This window comes from Spermophilus citellus (assembly GCF_964194105.1).
Source record: "Spermophilus citellus genome assembly, chromosome: 3".
NCBI lineage: Eukaryota > Metazoa > Chordata > Mammalia > Rodentia > Sciuridae > Spermophilus > Spermophilus citellus.
The window spans coordinates 37,716,782-37,739,180 of record NC_138184.1 but is presented as its reverse complement, the minus strand read 5'-3'; the positions used below and the strand labels follow the sequence as shown (position 1 = coordinate 37,739,180).

Genomic DNA, 22,399 nt, shown 5'->3' with positions numbered 1-22,399 from the left:
GAGTGCTAGTAAATGGTCAGTCCCAGATTGGTACAGGAACTCTAGAGTGAATCCAGCTACAAGTGATTTTTTTTTTTTTCTCATGAGCCTTACATTCTTGCCCACTTGTCTTCCATTACTCCACTCTTTGCTCTCCCCAAATTTAAAAAAAGTAGGCCTACTAGTGTCCAGGGTTTCCAAGTAATGATGTAAGACAAGCTTTAAGTGGCCCACAGAGAAATTACCCTCATGGTTTCCTCAATGAATTGACTTGTTCTAACACACTTCAGGCAACCACAGCTCCTAAACACCTCTTCTCTTTTTGCTTCCTGGGAGTGGCATTTCTACCCTTTAAAATGGCAACTGCCCCCCAAGCCAAGCAAGACAGGAGCTCTGTTAATGACTGTTGTGTTTTTTTGAAGATTCTTAGGGCAGCAACAACAGGACACGATGCAAAAATATCTGTGGGGCACAGGGGCATTGAGTACTGGCTCAGGAATCTCCAATGTTACTGTGCATAAATTCACCTGGAGATCTTGTAAGTGCAGGTTCTGATATATCAGACTGAGGTGTGTCCTGAGATTCTGCGTTTCTATTAGCTCCAGGTGGTACCAATGTTACTGGCCACTAAAAACACTTTGAGTAACTAGTGAAGGAGGTCTCTAAGGACCTTTCCATCTCCAGAAGTCTCTGATTCTATGTGGCCAGAAACACTGATAGTTGGCATAAACTAGTGCAGATGCTCCCCAGGATCTCTGCTAGAAGACTCTGGAAGTCTTAGAAATGTAACTAAATAGGAAGATTTAGAAATTAAGTCTGAGAGCTTACCCCCAAACCATTTAGATCTTGTAATAGCACCTTGTTATCTACCAGTTGTTTCCAATGTCCATCTAGATACTTGTTTTCCACAGGATCTGCACAAAAGAGACCCCTTCACATCTGAGCTTGCTCTGAGATAATGTTGGGTATGAAACAGATCCTAAGTTTATTCAGTCACTTGCTACATAAAGCAGCTATTTTCAAATGGAAGGATTTTGCTTAATAAGTATTTACCACCTAATTTATTTGTCCTGAAAATACTATAATGATTCCCTGTAAGGTTTACTAAAAGTAGTACTTATCTCTTTCAATTCATAGCTAATTATAGGGGGAAAACTTCATGCATTATGATAAATACAAACATTTATAGATCCTTCCATCACACCAATTATTTTTCAATTCTAAGTAAATATGTCTGTAGTCATGTATTTGATACAGATACTCAAATCATTGGACATATTATCTAACTTAATTAGCACTGGATTCTAAAAAAAAAAGATAAGGTATACCAAGTGGAAGTCAAGTGAAGCTTTTATGTGATCTTTTTAAATATATGACTGCTGCCTATGAAGACGATTTGCACCAAATGAATAGAGTTTTGTTGGCACCAAACACTGTGGCAGGTGTTGGCAGTTGTGGGGTGAGGGGCAAGAAGATGAATAATACAGGTGGCTTTACCAAGGCTCAGCTGAATGGGGAAGACAGGCACCCAGCAATGTACTTACAAAAGAAGATGACCACAACAGAGACATCTATAAAATACAATGCAGAGGCAGGCTGGAACCACTTCTGGCTGGTCATGTTGGTCTCTGAGCCTAACACAGTCTGTCCCCTTATACAGTCTAAAATTTGGGGGAAATATAAGCATTATATAGGCCCTACCCTAAACCTCCTGGTTAAGAATTAGCATCTTTAACAAGATTCTCTGGTGGCTTGTATGAGCATTAACATTTGAGAAGGCCAGGCACAGTGGTGCATGCTTGTAATCCCAGTGGCTTGGGAGGCTGAGGCAGGAGGATTCCGAGTTCAAAGGCAGCCTCAGCAACTTTTAGTGAGGCCTTAAGCAACTCAGCAAGATCCCATCTCTAAATAAAATACAAAAAAGGGCTGGGGATGTGGCTCAGTGGTTGAGTGCCCTTGAGTTCAATCCCTGGTACAAAACAAAACAAAAACCTTGAGAGGCAGTGCTCCAAACCAACAGAGGATGCTACGTCTGGTGATAAAGAACCCCATTCCACCCTGGCCTGGGCCCCCCTTCTGAAAGATTTCTGTGATCCTCCCAGCCATCTTGGATACCACCCCTGTGGGCACCTGATTTGCCTGCTTCACTCCACACTGACTGTGGTCAAAGGTACATCCTTTCTATAACAGATGTAGTAACCTTCTTAGCTTCCTTACTGCAGATCTGAAGGGGTCAGGACTAGGAATCACTTTACAGCCTTCTGTGTTTTCTCTGGGGCTTTGTCTTTGTCCTTCCCTTTCCCCTTCCTCCCTTTCCTTCCTTTCTTCCTTCCTCCCTCCTTTCTCCTCTGAAGTAATAACCTAAACCTCCCTTGTTTCTAGCAGAAGAGTCTCACATTCACTCAGAACCACTGGAAATTTATCCTTTGACCTCCAAGCACATCAATCCAATCATTAACATGCACGGTTCCCTTTTGTAGAGGAATTCTGTTGCTAGTTCTTGGAGATGTCATTTGCCCATCTTGTCAGTATTGCTTCTTCTCCTCCAACATCTTTTATTTTGAAATATAGCACACATGTAGAAAATGTGCATTGACTCCTTCCACTTCTACTCTTTTTGAATTTTAGTGGGGAAACAGTTGCTTTTCATTAATAACATACTAAATAAAAATTACCATCACTCATAGCCCACAGATCCCAGGTAAAAAAGAACCACTGAGGCCAAACTTAACACAGAAAAAAAGAAAGGTCCATATAACCTGTTGGTTGCTAAGTAGGGTGTGCTGGACTGCCTATTTCTTAATCCTGATCACCAGAAAATCAAAATAGGTGAATGCTTACAATAAGCATATTCCGATGTTGTGTCTATTTTACTGCATAATGTGTCTTACACTATTTAAAACTAAAAGGGAGATAAAAAATATGTGCGATAGTGTTTTGGATTAAATGGGAACATCTGGATACAGTGACTAAAATGGATCATTTTAGCAGGGCCCATGTAGTAAGGTCCTGTCTCTTCAGACTGTGGGTTTATCTCCTGCTTCTGGCTATCATCTAATAACAAGAAGCAGTGTAAGAGAATGGTTTGTGACTATGTTTTCTCTGGGGCTTTGCCAAATATGTGTTATAAGATGAATTTGTTATTTATTAATCATGCTCACAAAAAAAATTCATTGAGAGATAAAGGTTAAGTTTGCCAAAACATGGTGGTAAGCTCATTGCTGCCATCTGCCCTCTGTTAGCATCCATCACTAGTGGTTGGCATGATACACCTACCACATGAAATGCTTCTTCTCAAAGGAAGAAAAACAGAACTGAAAAAAAAGACAAGTGGTTGGGCCACCCTCATATAGTTGTAAATGGTTTTAAAGGGGCAGAGAGCTGTCTCAGGGTCTTTGGATGATCTTTTTAAATCTGACCATGACTGCTAGATTTTCCTCACTGGTTAATTTTGACTCTGAAGCTATGCTATGATGTCAAATGTTCAAAGTGGGAATAAAAAATGTTCATACATGTTTTAAAGAATAAGACAGCAAAAGTCCAGAAATAAGGCGCTCATGGCCTACAACAGCAGCAAATAACAACATGGAAAATAAAATGACTGGGGCTGGGAATGTGGCTCAGGCGGTAGCGCGCTCGTCTGGCATGCGTGCGGCCCGGGTTCGATCCTCAGCACCACATACCAACAAAGATGTTGTGTCTGCGGAGAACTAAGAAATAAATATTAAAAATTCTCTCTCTCTCTCTCTCACTCTCTCTTAAAAAAAAAGAAAAAAAAGAAAATAAAATGACTGCTAAATGCTATGAATAGGATTTTGTGTTAATCACCCTTTCTTTCCTTCTATAAAAGTCAAATTCTTCTTATTTTCTAGATTTGATACAGAGTCTAATCCCCTCAGTAAAGGTTTCATAGACCACTTCAATCCACCACCATCTCTTTCTCTTCTTAACATCTTGAATACGTTGTATCCGCTCCATTCACTTTGAATTGCCCAAAACACAACTAACAATGAAAAACTTGAACTGTTATTCATCTTTTTATGTGTATATGTATCTTGATCCACTAAATTAATTTGAAGTTCCTTCAGGGAAGTATAACTGGTTGTACTTTTTGCACTTCCTATTGGCACAGAGTTTTGCATAGTGAAAATCTTAATAAATATTTATATGACAACATGTTTTCCCGAAGGGATCTGGTAACGAGCTGCTCTACTTATTACTAACAGGAAGCATAGTCACAAACCAGAAAGTGTTGGCTTTGGCATGGCCTCCTCACATTTCAAGTCAAAGCTTTCTGATCATTAGTGTGGTGCTCTCAAATATTTCTTTGCCACGGACAGCATCAGGAAATCAGTCAGCACAACACAGGCATCAACAAAGGCAAAGATGTGTGTTTAACATAAGCTGGGTACTTAGATCATTTGTGAAAGAGTTGAACATTTTTGGATAAAATAAAAAAATTATTTATTTTTTTATCCAAGTAAATGCAAGGGGACTATTCCTCATTCCCCTGCTTCTAATGGGTTCCTTTAAGACTTAAGAAATCTGAATTTTGCTCCTAGTGCAACCAGAGACTTTCTGAAAGACTGTTGGCAAATGCTAATGGAAAGGGTTTTAAAACAGTCATCAGAGATAATGAAACAGACTAGACAGGTTCTAATTAGATCCTTCTGTGTAAATTTAATGTAGGATGTTTAGAAAGTAGCCTCATAAATTAATTGGGGAATTAGACCAATTTAAAAAATGAGAAGATATGGACAATTTGGGAGAAAAATATCTAGTTAAGTCTCATGTCATACTATATATTTTAATAAACACTGTATAACTCAAAGAGTAACTATTTTAAGGAAACCTAAAAAAGAAACTTAAAATACAACTGAATAACCGATTTCTAAATGGAATATTTAAGTATAAAACAATGAAAGGAAATCACAAAGGAAAAACTAATACATTTTTACAGATTAAATTTTGAAATTCTAGGATAATGGATAAGAATGTAAAAACACTCCCTTCATTCAACAAATATGTACTGAGCACCTACCATATATTAGGCATAATTCTAGGTGCTTGAGATGTCCCTGGAAACAGGATGGTCTTCCACATCCCTGTTATCAAAGGGGCTACATTATAGTAGACAGATATTGATAACAAGGTTGGCTGTGGTGATGCATGCCCATAGTTCCTGCTACTGGGGAGGCTGAGGCAGGAGGGCCACTTGAGCCTTTACCATCCTGGGTAACATAAAGAGACCTGTTCTAAAAAAATAAAGACTGTGACAACAGAATAAACATCTTGTACATGAAAAGGTAAGAAGTGTTATATGGGGAAAAGAAAGGTAGAGGAATGAAGGGGATCAGATTTGCCAAGGGCTGTGCTTGATGGAAAGTTGAAGTATTAAATAGGGTGGTCAGGGAAGAAGACCTTGATGAGTGGATACAATTTGAATCAAAACTTGCAAGAGGAGGAGGTACCATGGAGGGTACCTGAGAACATTCCAGGCAGAGAGAAGAGTCACCTACTGCTGGAGCAAAGACAAATAAGAAATTGGAAAAACGTATTTTCAAAGAATAAGATGGGAAAGAGAGAATAAATATAATAAATGTAGCAGAGAAAAAAAAGTTATGAAAATCAATTTAGAAAGTCAATCAATGTCCCAGAGAAAATGGGCACAGATAATCCTTGGGTAAAGAGAAATGCATGTGATGGACATTCATCAGAAATGCACACAGGAAAGCAATCTTTCTCTGTGGTATCCAATGTGTGAAGACAAGAGACTGTGGCTAAAGCTGAAGGGAGAGGAATGCTCTTCTAAGCTACTAAATAAAGCAAGAGAAAAATGACATGAACTTTTGTTGAATAATTTGATTATATTTTCCAATAGCCTTTATTTTAGAAATTTCCATATGCCTTATGGAAATGATCAGAAATTAAGGTGACATTTATGTCTCTCTACTGCAGCATTATTTATAATGATATATAAGCGATTAATACCTGGGTATTGTCCAAATTGAAGTCTCCAGGTCAGGATATATCTGTGAGCAGTTGATGCCTCCACATGAATGTTCCAGAAATACCTCAAACTCTGCATGTGCAAAGCTAGTCTCATTCTCCAGCGCCTGTTCCAGCCCTTAGGTCTCCTCTTGTCCTTCCCAAGATCAGAGACTAGCGCCAACATACACCCATTGCTTAAGACACAAATTGCTTAAAGTTGTCTTTGATGGCTTCTCTCTTGCTTCTGCTTTTTAATCAACCCTTGGGTTTAATCAACCCTTTTGTCAATTCTAACTTTTGTCCCATTTACTGAATCCATCCCTTCCTCTCCAGAACTGCGTAAGCTCAGCCCTCATCATTTTGCATGGGTACTAATGAGACATTTTACCTGGCTGGCTGTGGCCAATTTTACCTCCAACCCATCTGTCTTGCCCTGGCCATAGGACTCTCGAATGTATAAAACTGGATTGAATCATTGTTTTATTTAAGATTTTTTAAAATGGTCCCTTACTGCTGTTCGAATCAAGATTCAAGCATTTTTCTGATCTGACTCCTGACAGCCATCCCTTGTCCTGCCAGCCTGAATTCTCAACAATATTATTACAGGTTACATATCCTGCTTCTGTGTTTGCAAAAGTTATTTCCTTTGCCTGCTCCCTCTCTGTTCCCTGTATAACTTTTCTTCATCTCTTCAGACTCAATTAAGAACTCTCATCATCCAGGAAGCCTTTCCTGACTCTGCTCCCAATTCGTACCCAGGCTCAGAGGTCCTGTTCATCTCTCAACATCATGCACAGTCACATGCATGCATAATACTGTTGTGCAAACATTTTTTTTTTTTTTTTTTGGCTTCCAGAACTGTCCTGTGTGGCTGAGCTGCAGGGTTCCACTGGGGGCACCACCATTCACATGGTGTCCAACCTGCATAGCTACATGGGGGAAGTTCTGCTTCCTTTCCATCAGAATGAGGTCATCCTCATACCTTTATGTAAAATACCTGGTCTAGATCAAGTGTGGAAGTCGATACTTAGTTACAAAGTAAATAATTGTTCAATGAATGGAAGAGTGATCAGTCAGCCCAAATTCTACGTTTCTTGATGAAAAATTCTCCTAGATTAGTGGTTCCCAAAGTGTGGTTCATGGATTAGCAATATCTACATCACTGGGGAACTTGTTAAAATGCAGATTCTCAGCCCCCACCCTAGACCTACTGAATCAGAAACTTTGGGGGTAGAACCCAGGAAACTGTTTTAACAAGCACTCTAGATGATATTATCTTTGAGAAACACTATCTTTGACTGCTCAAAACTAAAAGCAATGATTTCATTTAAAGGAATCAGCTAACTTTGCTTGTAAGAAGAGCGTTCTTAAAAACTATTTGTTTTAGTTGTAGATGGGCACAATATCTTTATTTATTTATTTTTATGTGAAGGATCAAAATCATCGAATCACATGTGCGAGGCAGGTGCTCTACCACTGAACTACAGCCCCAGCCCCAAGAAGGGCATTTGCTTAATTTTAAAAAAATGTAAATTATGAAACAGCTCATATCTTTAAAGGGTATATAAAACAGCCGCATGCAGTGGCACATGCCTGTAATCCCAGCAGCTCAGGAGACTGAGACAGGAGGATTGCAAGTTTAAGGTCAGCCTCAGCAAGTAAGCCAAGTCCTAAGCAACTTAGTGAGACTCTGTTTTTAAAACAGGGGTGGGGGAGAATGGGGATGTAGCAGGGTGGTAAATTGCCCCTGGGTTAAATCCCTAGTACAAAAAAAAGTTATGTAAAACAATATTATAGACACTCATGTACCCACATTCAGATGTGCTCTATTTACTTCGTCTTCCTATAAGAAGTAAAAGCATATCAAATTGCTAATGACCTATCTTCACTACCCCCTGCACTAAGCTAACCACTGTTTTACAGTTGGTGTGTATTTTTCCCATCCTTGTCTTTATACTTTTAATATGTAAGCGTATAGGCATTTATTTTTAATGAGAGACCTGTGCAGGATGTTACAGAAGAAATCACAACACTTGCCTCAGCAAGCTGAATAGGAAGCCACCTGAAGTAGCAGGCAGCCAAGGCAACCAACCAAACCTGCCCCCCTCTAGCACTGGGTGGAAAAACACAGGACTCACATTAGTTTTGCAAAATGCAATCAGATGGGGTTAAAATCAGAAATCCAATTATTCCATTGTAGCTGATGACAAAAGCTAAAATGAAAAATCATTTTTGCCTTTTAGCCAAGGATGTCAAACACACAGAACTGACAGTTTGCACTGACCAACTTGGTCAATTTTGCCTAGTCCTGTGGATCATGCATACTTGGGGTGTGGGCTTATACAGATATGTCATGTGCTCTGGACACAGGGAATCTACAAACAGTTGTGTTGGGGGCTCTGGCTCCATCCTGTGAAAATAAAAAATGGACCCGCTTTTTGTCAGCAGTAAATGACAAGACATTACCTGCTGCCCTCTGGCTTAACTGAAGGGATATGATGATTATTTGGGGTTAATTTTTTTGCTACTTGGGAGCCCGTAATTAAAAATTTATGAAAATATAATGATCAAACTCCTGAATCTATTTCTCCTAAAAGGGAAGGAAGGAAAGAAGGAAGGAAGGAAGGAAGGAAGGAAGGAAGGAAGGAAGGAAGGAAAGAAGGAAGGAAGGAAGGAAGGAGGAAGGAAACAAAGTAGAAAGGAAAAAACCTAGAAACTTAACAACTGGTTCCTCCCCCATCCTGACTTTCCCACGTCTTCCCGCTTGGCTCCTTATGATGATTTTGTAGTTATCATTACAACTCCTCTTCCTTCTATTTCCTTTAAAAGTCTGTAATTTTGCCTCTTTTCTGTTTTGCTTCCTTCTCTCAGGTGATTATTTTGGATGTTAAAGTCTGAAGATCATTGCTTTTAGTGGTATGGAGACCCAGGAAAGTTTTATGTTGCTTTCGATGTATGTGTGTATTTATTGAGGCATTACTTAGACATTGCTGATGGACTGCACCATTAACTCCTGACAATTTTCTGCGTAGAAAAACACAATACAACTTTTCTTTTTTTGTTTATTCCTATCCTCTCCCCTAGAAGCTTAGTTGATGTCTGTCCTGGGGTGCCCTCCATGTACATGCATATGTGTATGAACATGCAGATCCCCCCCACATGTATGTGCTTGAATATATTCATGTTTTAACATAGTTTTAAATTAAACAGCTAATTGATGAACACATTTCTCCATGGTCACTTCATTCTTCACTAATTCCATCACATACATTTATTGTCCCCTGTCCCTGATACCACTTTACGAATAATACAAAGTTTCTCACCATGAAGTGGATTCCTCAAACGTATCTTTTATTGCTCCCCCCATTTTTTTTATCCAGCATGCACCTGGCTAGAAGGTAAGTCTATCTACAGATCTTGGGACTACCAATCTTCAGATAAGATCTGTCCTTCACTTTGATCTTCTCCATATCAGACGCTGCCTCCACATGTTTCTTCCTAACCAGATTCCACTTTCACCTTGGGTGGAAAGGTACTCAGTAGCATTTTCCAGCTTCTCTTGTACCATGGAGTCAGCCAACGAGATAATAGGTAGAAATTGTGAGAGAGAATTCTAAAAAGGTCCTCTACAGTGGAAACACATAGCTGATAATGGGTACCTTTTATCTCCCTGTTCCCATTTTTTTTTTTTTGCCTAGAATTTATATGCAAGGGCTAGAGCTCCCATAACTATCTTGAACCAAAAAAGAACCTTGAGAATAAAGCCACACGCCAAGACTAAGCAATTCAGCAATTCAGCAAGAAAGAAGTCTGAGTGCTGGATGATCATAGAATCATGCCTCCTGATCTGGAGAGAAAAAGAGACTTTTGAGTGTGTTTAAGTCATTGTTTATGGTTTTCTATTATGGAAGGCTCTAATATTTATTCTCTTCATAAATTTAGCTATTTTCCAGATATATATGATATGTTAATTAGTTTCAATCCACTGCTCCTCTTCTTATAAATGGTGGCTTACAGATGGGCCGATGATCTCAGATAACACCCAACACGATGAAGGTTTAGACATTCATTGCTCCATTTCCCCCTCAGTTTTCCTGCCCAGAAACTGAGAATAAAAATGATATGCACATCAAAGTGTTTGCTATTTTTTGGCCAGACTGATTTTTTTTTAAAACTGTTACTAACTCAATGGTACCAATAGAGAAAATAGGAGACAGGAAAAGGAGATGAAACTCAAACCAGGATATTTTCCCAGTTGTGAAAAGTCCTTCCCAGTTGCTTCTTATAAACATCAGTGGGAAAAATGTCAATAAGTTGAACTTTAATTATTGCCATTTAACCCTCATTCCCATGCTCAGGAATAGCTGAAATCTGACTACACATGTTGCATTATGCACAAGAAAAAAGAAGGAAAGAAAGAAAGAGAGGAAAAAGACATTTTGAGAACACTGGCTCCAGGAGGACCTCTTGCCCACAGTCACTGGAATGGAGAAGACAATTACTGCCTTGGTATTTTCCATTTGGTTAAGTTGACTCCCAATGACGTGAAACACGTCCTTTCAAATGGAATTTTTTAAAAAAGGAAGTTCTGCTCAGATTCTTATATTAGGTAATTTCATTTCTGCTCTTATGCACATTAAAATAAACTGGTTGGAGAAAACTCTTGCTAAATTAAATTTGATTTGATTAGGGAATTTGTGTCACATGCAGGCAAAACATGGTATGTGTGGGTTAAAAATGTCCTGATTATAGAAAAAAAAATCATTTTAGCAGATGAGTCAGTTCTGCCATCGCTTCATTAGGGAATTAAACTTGTGTTCATGTGGATCTGTGTTGGGGGTGAGCAAGGGCTTTGGCTTTTTGTTGGGAAATCGCTCAAGCAGTAGACAGTTTGTCTTTTCTGAAGAAAAGTAACAGCCTCAAAGGCTGGAATATTTGAGTACCTTCAAATCCTTCCTGCTCTGGCTCCATATGACTCTTTCTTGCTACTTCCTACCAATGTCACCATTTCCTTTTCAAAAACCAGTTTCTTTGCTCTGCCAGCCTCAACAGGCACTGAAAGGGATGATTGGCTTCTGAGTCTCCTCTTCCCTGCTCTCTGTCCTTAGCTGAATTTCAACCAAAATAATTATCTTCCATTTTATTGCCTGGCTTCTAGAATAAATGGGAGAATTTAAATAAGGTCTGCTCGAAGTTTTTCAGGGAGATGGAAGGTGCTTGTTAGAGAGAGTCAAACCCCTTATGGCAAGGAGATAGGTCAAAGGGCAACTATTTGATGGTACTTGATATTTGCCCAAAACACAATGAATCCAAGATGGCCCATTTTCTAGGTTTCAGTGAAGGCCTGTCTTTAACCCCCAGACACCAGAAATTCTGCTCTGGTAAGACACATGAGAGGAATATTACATTTTATAGTTCACTGAAAAAACACTCAGATGTGTAGGAGCAAATTAAAACATTAGGAAGAATTTCTGGAGCATTATTAATAGTACTTGTCAAAGGAAAGCATGACCGAAACGAGGTTTATATCTGTGAAACAGAGATTACTGGACAATATTCAATCCTAAATTACAGAAAAGCATCTTCTGGAACTTCAGGGACCTGGTCCCACTATGGCATCTCATTTCTCTGGCAATGATCAGGGTGGCATTGGATGGAAGCCACCCATCACCATTTATACACTCAGCATCTCCAGAGGGCGCTGAGCATATTTTGATCTTTGCTCTTATTCACAATATTTCTGATTAAATTCAAAGTTCTGGAAAGAGGCTGAGAAGAGATTTTTCTTTTGGGGGAGGTGTAGTTGGCACTAAGACTATCCATCACTCTGAGGCTCACTCAGGATCATCATGATCCTGCAGAATTGTCCTAACGGTGCCAGGCCTGGACTCACATTGCGATGGTTTGGATGTGAGGTGTCCCCACACAGCTCCTGTGTCAATGGAGAACTGTTCAGGGGTGAAATGATTAGATTATGTGCATCACGACCTAATAAATGGACTAAGTCATTTTATGGGCTAATAATTTGGAAGGACTACTGCACTGGGTGGTAACTGTACACAGGTGGGGCATGACTGGAGGAAGTGGGTGTCAGGGGGCACGCCCTTAGGGATAATGTCTTGTGACTCCAGCTCCTCCTTCTCTCTGATTCCTGGCTACCGTGAGGTGAGCAGCTTCCTCTGCCACTTGATTCTGCCATGTGGCTCTGGCTCACCTTGGGCCTGGAGTGATGGAGTTGGTGGACCATGGGCTGAACCTTGAAACCTATAAGTTCAAAATAAACTTTGCCTCCTCTAAGTTGTTCTTGTTGGGTATTTGTGGCACAGCAACGAAAAGCTGACTAATGTACATGTCTATCTGCATGGATTAGAAGGAGAAAGCCTAATTCTTAAAGTTTTATCATTCCATATAAATTTGGCTGACTAAGGAAATAATATAAACCAGAATGGAAATGTAATATGTGTAATATATGTCACATGTGTTTACTTGTGGATCCCTTTATATAGATAGGATTTGATAGAGAGGCACCAATATCTAAACCAATAAAATTGTCCTCACCCCAAAGCACTCTTCGCAGCGGAGAAAAAAGTCACAGAGTCACTAAAACTCAGAGGACCCCATCTTGAAAATGGTGCCTCTGTAAGGATCCTGGAACTTTGGCTTCTGTGGCTGTAGAATCAAGTGTTGTAATCAGGACTCCCCAAACTCCCCAAACTCCACTCCCCAAACTCCCGTGGAGCACACCTGAACCATGTTACAGGTCGGGAGACTCCAAAGTGTATTCAGTGATTCATTGTGTGAAATTATCTGAGAAAAAAATTTTCCCCTGTTTTCGTGATTATTGGACAAAGAAAATACTGGAAGAACAACAGCATAGTCTCTGATTTTCAGAAATTTTATGTAATGATCTTAGACCCGACTCAATAAATAGCCCAAATAGCTTTAAGAAAATTGATCACAGTCAATTTCTGGAGACAATATTTCCATTAACTAAATGTCTAATTTATTTTTTGCTTTATGTTCCCTCTTTGTTTTTATTGTTAATGGAAGTATAATTTACATAGATTAAAATGCACAGATGGGTCTTGATAAACGACATGCAACCCACACTTGTATAAAGATATACATTTCCATCATTCCAGAAAATTCCCCTGTGCTTCTTATCCATCAATCCCCTTTTCCCTCCCAAGGTAACCACTGTTTTGATTGCTATCACCATTAATTGGTTATGCCTTTTCTAGAACTATATAAAATTGATTCGTAGGCTGTGCACTCTTTTGGACCTAATGCCTCATGTTTTGAGCATCTATAGAAAACTCTCCTTAGCTTCCTCATCTGTAAATTAAGGGAACTGCCCTGCAAATATGTGTGCAGCTATTCTGAGATGCCCTGGGTTTCCTGGTGGGGGTGGAGGACCACAGAAATCTTGATTGGGGGTGGGATGAAGAAGGGGTTGAGGAGTGGAACTCTCCTATATATGAGAACCCCGGGTCTCCAAGACTCTTAATGACTCCTTTTCCAGAATGTTCATAAATCACCATTCGTGTTTTCTGATATGAGAACTGTGACTGGTCCCCTCCAGGGAGGGTTGGGAGGGTTGGAAGACAGAGGCAGCCAGACAGGGGGGGCCCCCCGAGGGAGGGCCTGGGCACCAAGCACTGTAATATTAGTACTGGTTACAATCAGATAGCACCAGTCCAACCGAGGCGCCTAGACAATAGGCCAGAGGCCATGGGTGAGGGGAGGCACAAAGACAGCATTCAAAAGAGCCGACTCCGGCAGCCAGTGAGCATTTCTATAGACTCCACCAGGCCCTGGCCAAGCCTGGATGTTACCCTCCTGCCAGAAAGCCATTTTTTTTTTTTTTCATGGTGAGCTTTTAAACTGCTAAAAATAATAAACACAGAAAGGAAAGTGCTGACACAACCTTAAATGCAGAGACAAACTGAAACTGTGTTGTTCTAATAATGAAAACAAACTTGGGCTCCAAATTATAACCCCGAGTTCCAGCCGGCTGCCTGATGTTAATGCGCACCTCAAGAAGAAAAGTCAGAGGATTTATCAGCAGAGAAAGTAGAACAGCGCTGCACAGGGGCTTAGCCCTCTCTGACTTGCTCTCACCAAATGGCTCATCTAATTCTTATGGTTTTTGTTTGTTTGTCTGTTTTAGCATTCTGTGATGGAATGAGGGAATAGATCCATGGGAGAGGACTGTTGTTGAAAAACAAGTGAAAAATCATACTACAGTGTTTTTTTCCACTGTACTATGATTATTCTTTCCCTCAGTGAATTGCTACCCTTCCTTTTCTCTAATGCTTTTATTTTTCCAGGCCAATTAATGTTTTCTGTTTCTCCCAAATACCTACAGAGTTCACTATGTTACATAACGAGAGCAGAGAATGCCACCAATCGGAAGACAGTTCCTGTAATGTACAAGAGTGTCAAAATCACAAATTTGCAAACGGCCAACTCAAGCCTGGCATCTGACCTTCTTCGTCATTCGGTCACGTGTGGAACTTGGCACCACGCAGGTCAGCCGACGGGAGGGAAACTGCAGACCTGGAGAAAAGGAAACACAAGAAGATAAATATAAGTTGGTTTTCTTTTGTTGTTGTTGTTTTTAAAACTTTCCCAACATTTGATTAATCTGCAGCTGCTCTGATTTCGATGCTTAAATAGTTTCTGGTTTCAGAGCTGTCTCTGATTTTGAATAAATGCAAATTGACTTAAGATAAAAATCTCACTCTGAAGGGGACATGGTTTCAGGGAAAGGGACCTGAACACAAGGGCTGAAATCACATATTATAGGCATGGGACAACTTCCCTGGCTCCCAAAGACCTATTTCTCTGTGGAATTTCGGGAACAAGACCCATGAGTTTTGGATCCCAAGCCTGGGAAGATGACTGAAAGACAAATGTGAATTGCAAACCAATCAGGAATATAGTGCTCAAGTGGACCCAGCTTTATGTCAGAGGCTGGGTCATGGGATAGGACTTGGGTAAAACTGCAACCCTGTTATGGCAGAGACACTGCTGGGTGGCACCTGTGGGGAAAGGGCAGATCTATCAGGGCATATGTCAGGGGAGCCACCCGAGCTCCAAGCTATGGAGCCATCTAGATTGGGTGAAGTGTGATCATATCGGGAATACCTCCCACAGACACAAACAAGATGACTGGGGCAGCCAAACAGATGTGGCATCCGTTCATGTGGCAGCAGATGTCTTTTGGTGTCTGTCTATACTGCAAGTGAGAAACTGCTTTTCAACTGGGGCCCCATGATTTTTGTAGTGTCTGTTAAGGTGAACTTAGAAATCATGGAAAACCTGAGGTCAGGAGAAAATCTGGGTTCCTACCACCCAGATTGGATCACTGTTAACATTTTTTTTTTGGTAATTCCTGTTCTTTTGTGTTCAATTAAGAGAAATAGAGCAGAGGTATAATCTCCTTGATCAGTCTACCCTAAGCCCAGTTCATAAATCTGTTTATACCTTTCCAGAACACTTTTTTTTTTTTTGCATTCACATACATATCTATGTTTCCAGGGCGATGAACAGTGTTTGTGTGTTTTTAATTACCTGTGTGATATGAATCTCTCTATATGTATCTCCCCATCTAGATTTGTGACTCCACATTATGCTTGTGAGCTTTAACCCTGATCATCTAGAGCAGCTCATTCCCTTTAACTGCTGAGTTGAATAAATATATACTTGGTTATTGTCTTTTCCCCCAACACCCATCATTTATGGCACCATAAAAGCACTAGTTATATCATTAAAGTGATTGTTGGTTATGTGTGGGTGTGCTTATGCATGTGTGTATGTGCAGATTTTCTTTGCTACTCAACTCTGGGCTTCTAGGCAAGTGCTTTGCCACTGAGCTGCATCCCCAGCTCCACTCTGGGCTTCCTGAGGATGTCACCTTGCCTTGTGTTTACTGTGACTCTGCCACATTATAACAGTGCAAAACACACACTCCAAATGTAGAAAGTCAATGCATATTTTTATTTTAAATGTACTGGCTTGTTATTAATTTTCTTCCATTTTAAACAATCTATAGGAAGATTTTGAAGTTGTATTTATCCCATTCCTTCAAGATTTCTATTCTTGTCATAAGCCTTCTAATCTGACACCTTCAACTTCCCTGTTTACTAGACCATCAGAAACCCTGATAGCATGAAGTTGAAGAACAAAACATTTAAAAGCATGCTCTCTCCTAAAAGCATGCTCAAAAGAGGAGATTAACAAACCAAGAAGTAGCTCATGTTTGTAATTGTTGTTATGACATTGTGCAAATTTTGAGTAAATATATATACCCTTACCCTGAATTAATGTCTAAGAATAAACAGTGCCTTTTGCATAAACACAACATATTTATGTGTATACATATACACACACACACACACATATATAAACATATTTGAAAGTGTAAGTCTGATATAGACTTTGAAGAATATATATGAACTTGACTCCATGAAAACAAAATGAATTCTGATGTAATTAACAACAATAAGCATTAATATGTAACATTTATTCAGCAGTTTGTGGGCTGGGTTGTGCTACTTATTTCACAATTTAATCCTCACGATATGAGGTAGGTAAAATTATTTAAAATCCATTTTCCAGATGAGAAAAAAAGAGGCAGAGAAAGTTTAGACATTTTGTCCAAAGTCAAAACAGTGAACAAGAGCCTAGCAGGGATTTCACCCAGGCAGACTGATGTCATGGGCCTTGTGAAAAAAGGCTCAGGTTTTAAAGACAAAACTGCTGAGAAGAAACTGAAAAACAGTGTCACTGAGGTGACTTCCAAATTTTGCTGTAACACAAACAGAGCATTTTTTTTCCATGATTTGTCTCTGAGAACAAATCGTATCAGAGCCCTTCAAAGAAGACAAATTCAATGTGATTCCCGTGTCATGAAATTTAAAGGAGCCAGGTCACATCCCAAGCCTTTCCAGCTTAAACATATCCATTTTAAATTTGTCTTCTCTTTAGAAAAGAAGAAGCTGTGAATTCGCGCATGGCTCTAAGGAGACTGCCCAGTTTTATTTACATGAGTTTCAAGGCAAAAATGAGAATCACTCCCCTGGACAACTTTAGCTCAGAGCATGCGTTCATTACAGATTTTTAACTGGGGCACAAATATATTAACAGTGCAGTTATTTTGTAGTTTGAAAAGAATCTGTTTTGTAACTGATTCATATTTATATTTGGAAGACATTTATTTCTGGGCATGAAACAGTTCATTTTGGTAGGCCATCTGACCCGAGGTGAGGTTGGCACTAATTCCCATGGCTGCTCCCAATTAACACAAATTGAAGGTTAAAGGATAAATAAAGTCCTTTTGACTTGGTTTATTAATCTGTTATTTATAAATGGCTCTTTATTTGGTCTATTTTGGGGGGAGAGAGCAGAAACTCTGGGCAAATGAAACTGCACAGAATAAACTGGCAAATACATAATGAGCATTTTATTGCAAAGTTTTAAAGGAGTTACATTTATATTGAATTTATTTCTACAGGGTTAATGACATGGCAAAAGTTCATTATATTCATCTTCAATCTGATGTCTGTAGCCTGAGATAGACTGAGTGGCATGAGTAGCTGACATTCCTTATCTGTGATGGTCCTGGGGATGGAACACAATGCCTCCCACACACTAGGCAAGAACTCTACCACTCAGCTACAGCCCTAGTCTCTTTTGCTTGTTTTAAATGGTCTTATACATTCTTTAAAAATTTTATCTTGACAGTTACATAGTATCTCCTTATATCATTAAATCAAAATCACACTTATTGAAGGCCAGTGAAGTCTTTCCTTTTGTTATTCCAAATAGGACTTCAGTGTATCACTATGCACAAGTGCTGGTTCTCACCCATAAGGTAATGTGTAGGACAAATCTGGAGAAATAGAATTGGCTATTTAATGAGTATGCACGCTTTTACATTTTGATTGATATTTATGAATTAGACTCCACAGAGATTGTTTCAATTTATATTCTGTGTCTGAAAGTCACCATTTCCCCATACCTTTGATAACACACATGTTATCCAACATTATTCTTTATATTTGATAGCAGATAGTGAGTTTGAACTCACACATCTCTGGGGTAAATAAAGTTGAGAATATTTTGATATCTTTAAAGGCCTTTGTCTTATTCTGTGAATTTATCTTCCACCTTTTCCTTCTTTCTTTCCTTCCTTCTGTCTTTCTCCCTATGATTTATCCATGTATATTTTTTCTGCTGGGTTGATGAATACATTCTTATTGACAATGGTATACTGATGCCACAGACTCTAATTCTTTTGGTTTTGCTTGAGAAAGCTTTGTTAATGCAGGACGGATTTTTTTTTTCTGTAGTTTTGCTTTTTGTTTTCTTTTTTAAAATGTGGTAAGACACTTAACATGAGAGCTATCCTCTTAAAGTTATTATTATTATTTTTTAAATCTACAACATAGCATTGTTAACACTAGGCCCAGTGCTTTATCCTTTTCCTTATCTACCCTTTATCATGTCACTATAGTTCTGCCCCTGAAGAGGCTGAATATTTTTATGTGCTTTTGGATCCTGTTTTTGGTCATGTGACAAGTTTTACCCCGTGGAATGTTGTCACATATGCTGCATATATATCAATTTGAAAAAGTACTTGTTATGTGTGTTTCCCTGCTCTTCTGTGATTGCCATGAGAACATGCCTGAGCTCCCTGTCTTGGATGAGAAACACACAGAGTAGTTGGTTCGCATAGTTGTCTCTGTCAGGTCACCCAGCTGACATACAGCTGACCACAGGTGTCTGAGTGAGTCCTGCTGGGTCTGGAAGAATCACTCAGCCAACCCTTAGACTTGTTTGTGATATGTGGCATGCTAGAATGTGCTCGGTGCTGAGTGCCACATTCATAAACACCCGAATTAAACACTGCCGTATGAGGGCTGGAAAGTTCTGGATAGAGAGAATAAGGGGAAGGGAAGCTCAAGCTGCAGCAACAGAGGGGACCGTGCAGGAAACACTAAAAAGAAATGGCCTGTATTCTGGTTTGGCTACGAAGGCTGAGTACTTAGGAGGGGGAGGCTGGGGTGGAGACTAGTGATGAGGCTAGAAGGCAGAAATGAGGCCATTCAGAAAAGCTTCAGAATGCTAATCCAAGAAGACTGGACTTTTGTTCTGAAGGCAGTAGGAGATTTCATGGTTCTGAGCAGGGGTAACATCTACATTGTGCACTAGGAGGATTATGCTAATAGAAATCGGAGGGATAGGTGGGAGAGAGAGAAACTAGATCAGGGTTATTAATTAAGTGTAGACTTCAGGGATTTCACAGCCCTCTTTAACTAATTTGCAGAAGTTTGTGCAAGCATTCGATTTCCTGAGAGATGGTTCAGAGCTTTCCCATGGTTTTCAGTGGCATCCATGACCACTGGCCCCATCAAAATTTTAAGCTCCTGAATCAAGGAAGCCATCTAGAAAGTCTCTTCTAATGGAGACATAAAAATATCACAGTGGCCGTGGGAATGGAAAGGGGAATCAGAAGCAAATATTTATGAGGTCTGATCTAAACAAATATTCTAGGTGAACAGAAATAATAATAATAACAACAATAATAAAAGAGCAAATAAGAGATTCTGGAAGGTTTAATTCTGGGCAATATCCATCTGCTACTGTTCCTTTCCTTCCCTCTATAACATAAAAGAAGCGAATTCATGTTTCCAAGATGTCATGAAGATTTACTAAGCTGAAAAGTTCCAAGGGAAACATCAGGTATATACGTCACCACTGTCCCCCTGACATGTTCATCACAGATGGTAGTAATCAGACACAACCTCTTCTAACAACAGAGTCCAAACACAACCTCCAAATCTGTCTTAAACAGCACCTCAGGCAGCCACTGCCAATAGATTCAAGATGAAACTTACGTCTCTGCTCTAAGGCTTTTTCTAGAGCTACTCTTTTTATTTATTGTATTGACTATTCTTTAGCTTCATAATGGTAAAATACCAATGAATGGGTATACTGGGCTGACTGTATTATATACTCGTATGATCTGCATATATGAATTTTTGCGCATCTTTCTCACATTCAGGAAACTTAGTTACAAACATTTGGATTGCTAGTTACTGCTTGCCCAAGTGCATAAATTCACTTAATGTTATCTACAAGCATATAACACACAGTTGAATTAAGCTGAATTAGGGGGAAATTTTTTGCAAATTTATTCTCTTATCATCATAGTGAAGTTTTAAAATTAGCACATCTTATTACAAAAAAGTCTCCCTATGAGAGATTATTGTTTGGCAAATTCTTAATCACAATAATAGAAAATAGGTATACAGTAAATCATAAGTTATCTTTCAAACTATGGGTTGATATTTAACTTCACGAGGTGGTTTTCTTTTACTTTGGGAAATTTTCTGACATTTGAGTTGCCTTTAATACAGTAATACCCTAGTAAAGACAGATTCAGATACACCATATTTGTTTTCTGCTTGTAGTTGGTCAGCAAGAAAACCATTACTCTCTATATCCACATGAAGGCTTTGCCTGTTCATCTCAACATCAAACTCTAAAGTATGACCTTCAAAATTCAAAACAAATGTTTTTGGAAAACTTTCTAGATTAAAAAAAAATATTTCCACAAAATGGGATACAAATTTAAATGTACTGAGTTCCCAATAGTAATGATTTGACCATGATCCACAATAAAAAGTATGTTTTAATCTGCAGTCTTCTCCCACACACATATTTAGGAGTGTAAATATATGTCTAACTAAAACAAAAGTTCCGCAAAAATCACATCAATCCAAGTGTGATGCACTTGGATATTTTCTATTCCATTGGACTCTACCCGAGTCTCTATTTTGTATACTACTTCATTAAAAGAAGGTTAGCAATGACTTGCTAAATTGATTTCATTATGCACTAATGGGGCCCAACCCACAGTTTGAAAAGCACTACTGTAGCGAAAAGACTAAAGTACTCTGACTTCATTCACCAATGTAAACATATCCACAAAAGACCAATCCTGAACAACTTAGCAGGGGGAAAAAAATCTCTTGGCTTGCTCCCTAGTATCCTGGATGAAGCCAAGGTTTGCTGAGCCAACTTTTGTACTTGGTGGTTGACAATGACTGAAAACTGAAAGGCAGAGATCAAATCCTCACTCTCCCTCTCAACACATCTCTTCCGCTGGGTAATTTATACCGTGCAAGTAACAAGCTATTCAATTTTGCTGTCATTTACTGTTCTTTTTCCAACAGCAATGGAAACCCGGCATCGGTTTACTGTCTTCTCTCTTAGATAGAATAAGATTATTCTCTCTCCTACCCCTCTAAACAAAGATGGCATTCAGCACTCCAGAGGGCCACCCCCAGAGGATCTCCAAACAAAGCCTGGCAGGGAAACTGCTACCCCTAGGAGCAATAGCAGAAGCTGGGCCTGAGGTTGTCAGTCCAGACTGTAGAACACACACGGTTATGATTCTTTTGCCCAAGTGAACACAATCTGCAATTGGAGCAATATCATCAATAGTATAAACAGGGGGCTGGGGGTGTGGCTCGGTGGTAGTTCATTTGCCTTGCATGTGTGAGGCACCACATAAAAATGAACAAACGAATATATACATATAAAAAAGAAAGATTATCATTAAAAACAATAGTATAAACTGACAGGCAGGCGGATGGATGGAAAAGCCATAAAAGGCTATATGTCTCGAAACTTTCTATGAAAGCAAAGCTATTTTTTTTTTTAAAAAGTAAAATAGTTTTTCTAAGAGGAAAATCTTAGACAGATACTATAGATTCATCATACCAGAGATCCTTTGGGGACTATTTTGACATATTTTGGTTCTGGAATATTCTTTCTCACACTTTGCTTTTTTGACATTTGTCTACGTTGACATTCATCTCCTTACTGTGTGCCCTCTCCCGTGCCCCAGCCCACCAGACCAGTTATCAGTAGTGAAGGCATCAGAAGTCTGAGGGTATTTTGTGTTCTTTAATTTAGCATTTCTACTTCTCAGAATTTATCTTAAATAAATGATCATGGCTACATACAGAGGTTTATGGACAAAGATGTCTACATGGTGTTATTTATAATAGCAAAAGGCTAAAAGGACATACCATTAATTGCTAAAAGTAGCCATCTGTGGGTGGTTGGTGGTAATTTAAATTTAATTTTGTACACTAAACTCATATTTTCTAAATTTTACAAAATAAAAAATAAGACAAAGATGTTGAAAATAATACATCTGTGTTTGCTGTTGGGACACCTGCAAGTCTCCAGGTGGAAGATGTTCACCAGTCCAAGTGAGCCATAATTTTAGAGGGCTCTGGTGCCCACCTGAGCTGTGTGAGAGTACACCAGCACACTCCACGCCTGGGCTTCTGCAAAAGTAAATACAATTATGGTACCTAATTCATAGAGCGATGATGAGGATTAAACT

General features: G+C 39.2%; 1 protein-coding gene across 5 annotated transcripts in view; it reads right to left on the bottom strand.

Moving 5' to 3' along the window:
- The window catches only part of THRB (thyroid hormone receptor beta), a 375,028-nt gene that overhangs the window by 209,862 nt on the left and 142,767 nt on the right, over positions 1-22,399 (bottom strand). For all 5 annotated transcript variants that reach the window (XM_081283514.1, XM_081283518.1, XM_081283513.1 and 2 more), the window contains exon 2: positions 14,459-14,529. The gene's annotated coding sequence lies outside the window, so the exon portion shown is untranslated. The remainder of the gene's footprint in view (positions 1-14,458; positions 14,530-22,399) is intronic.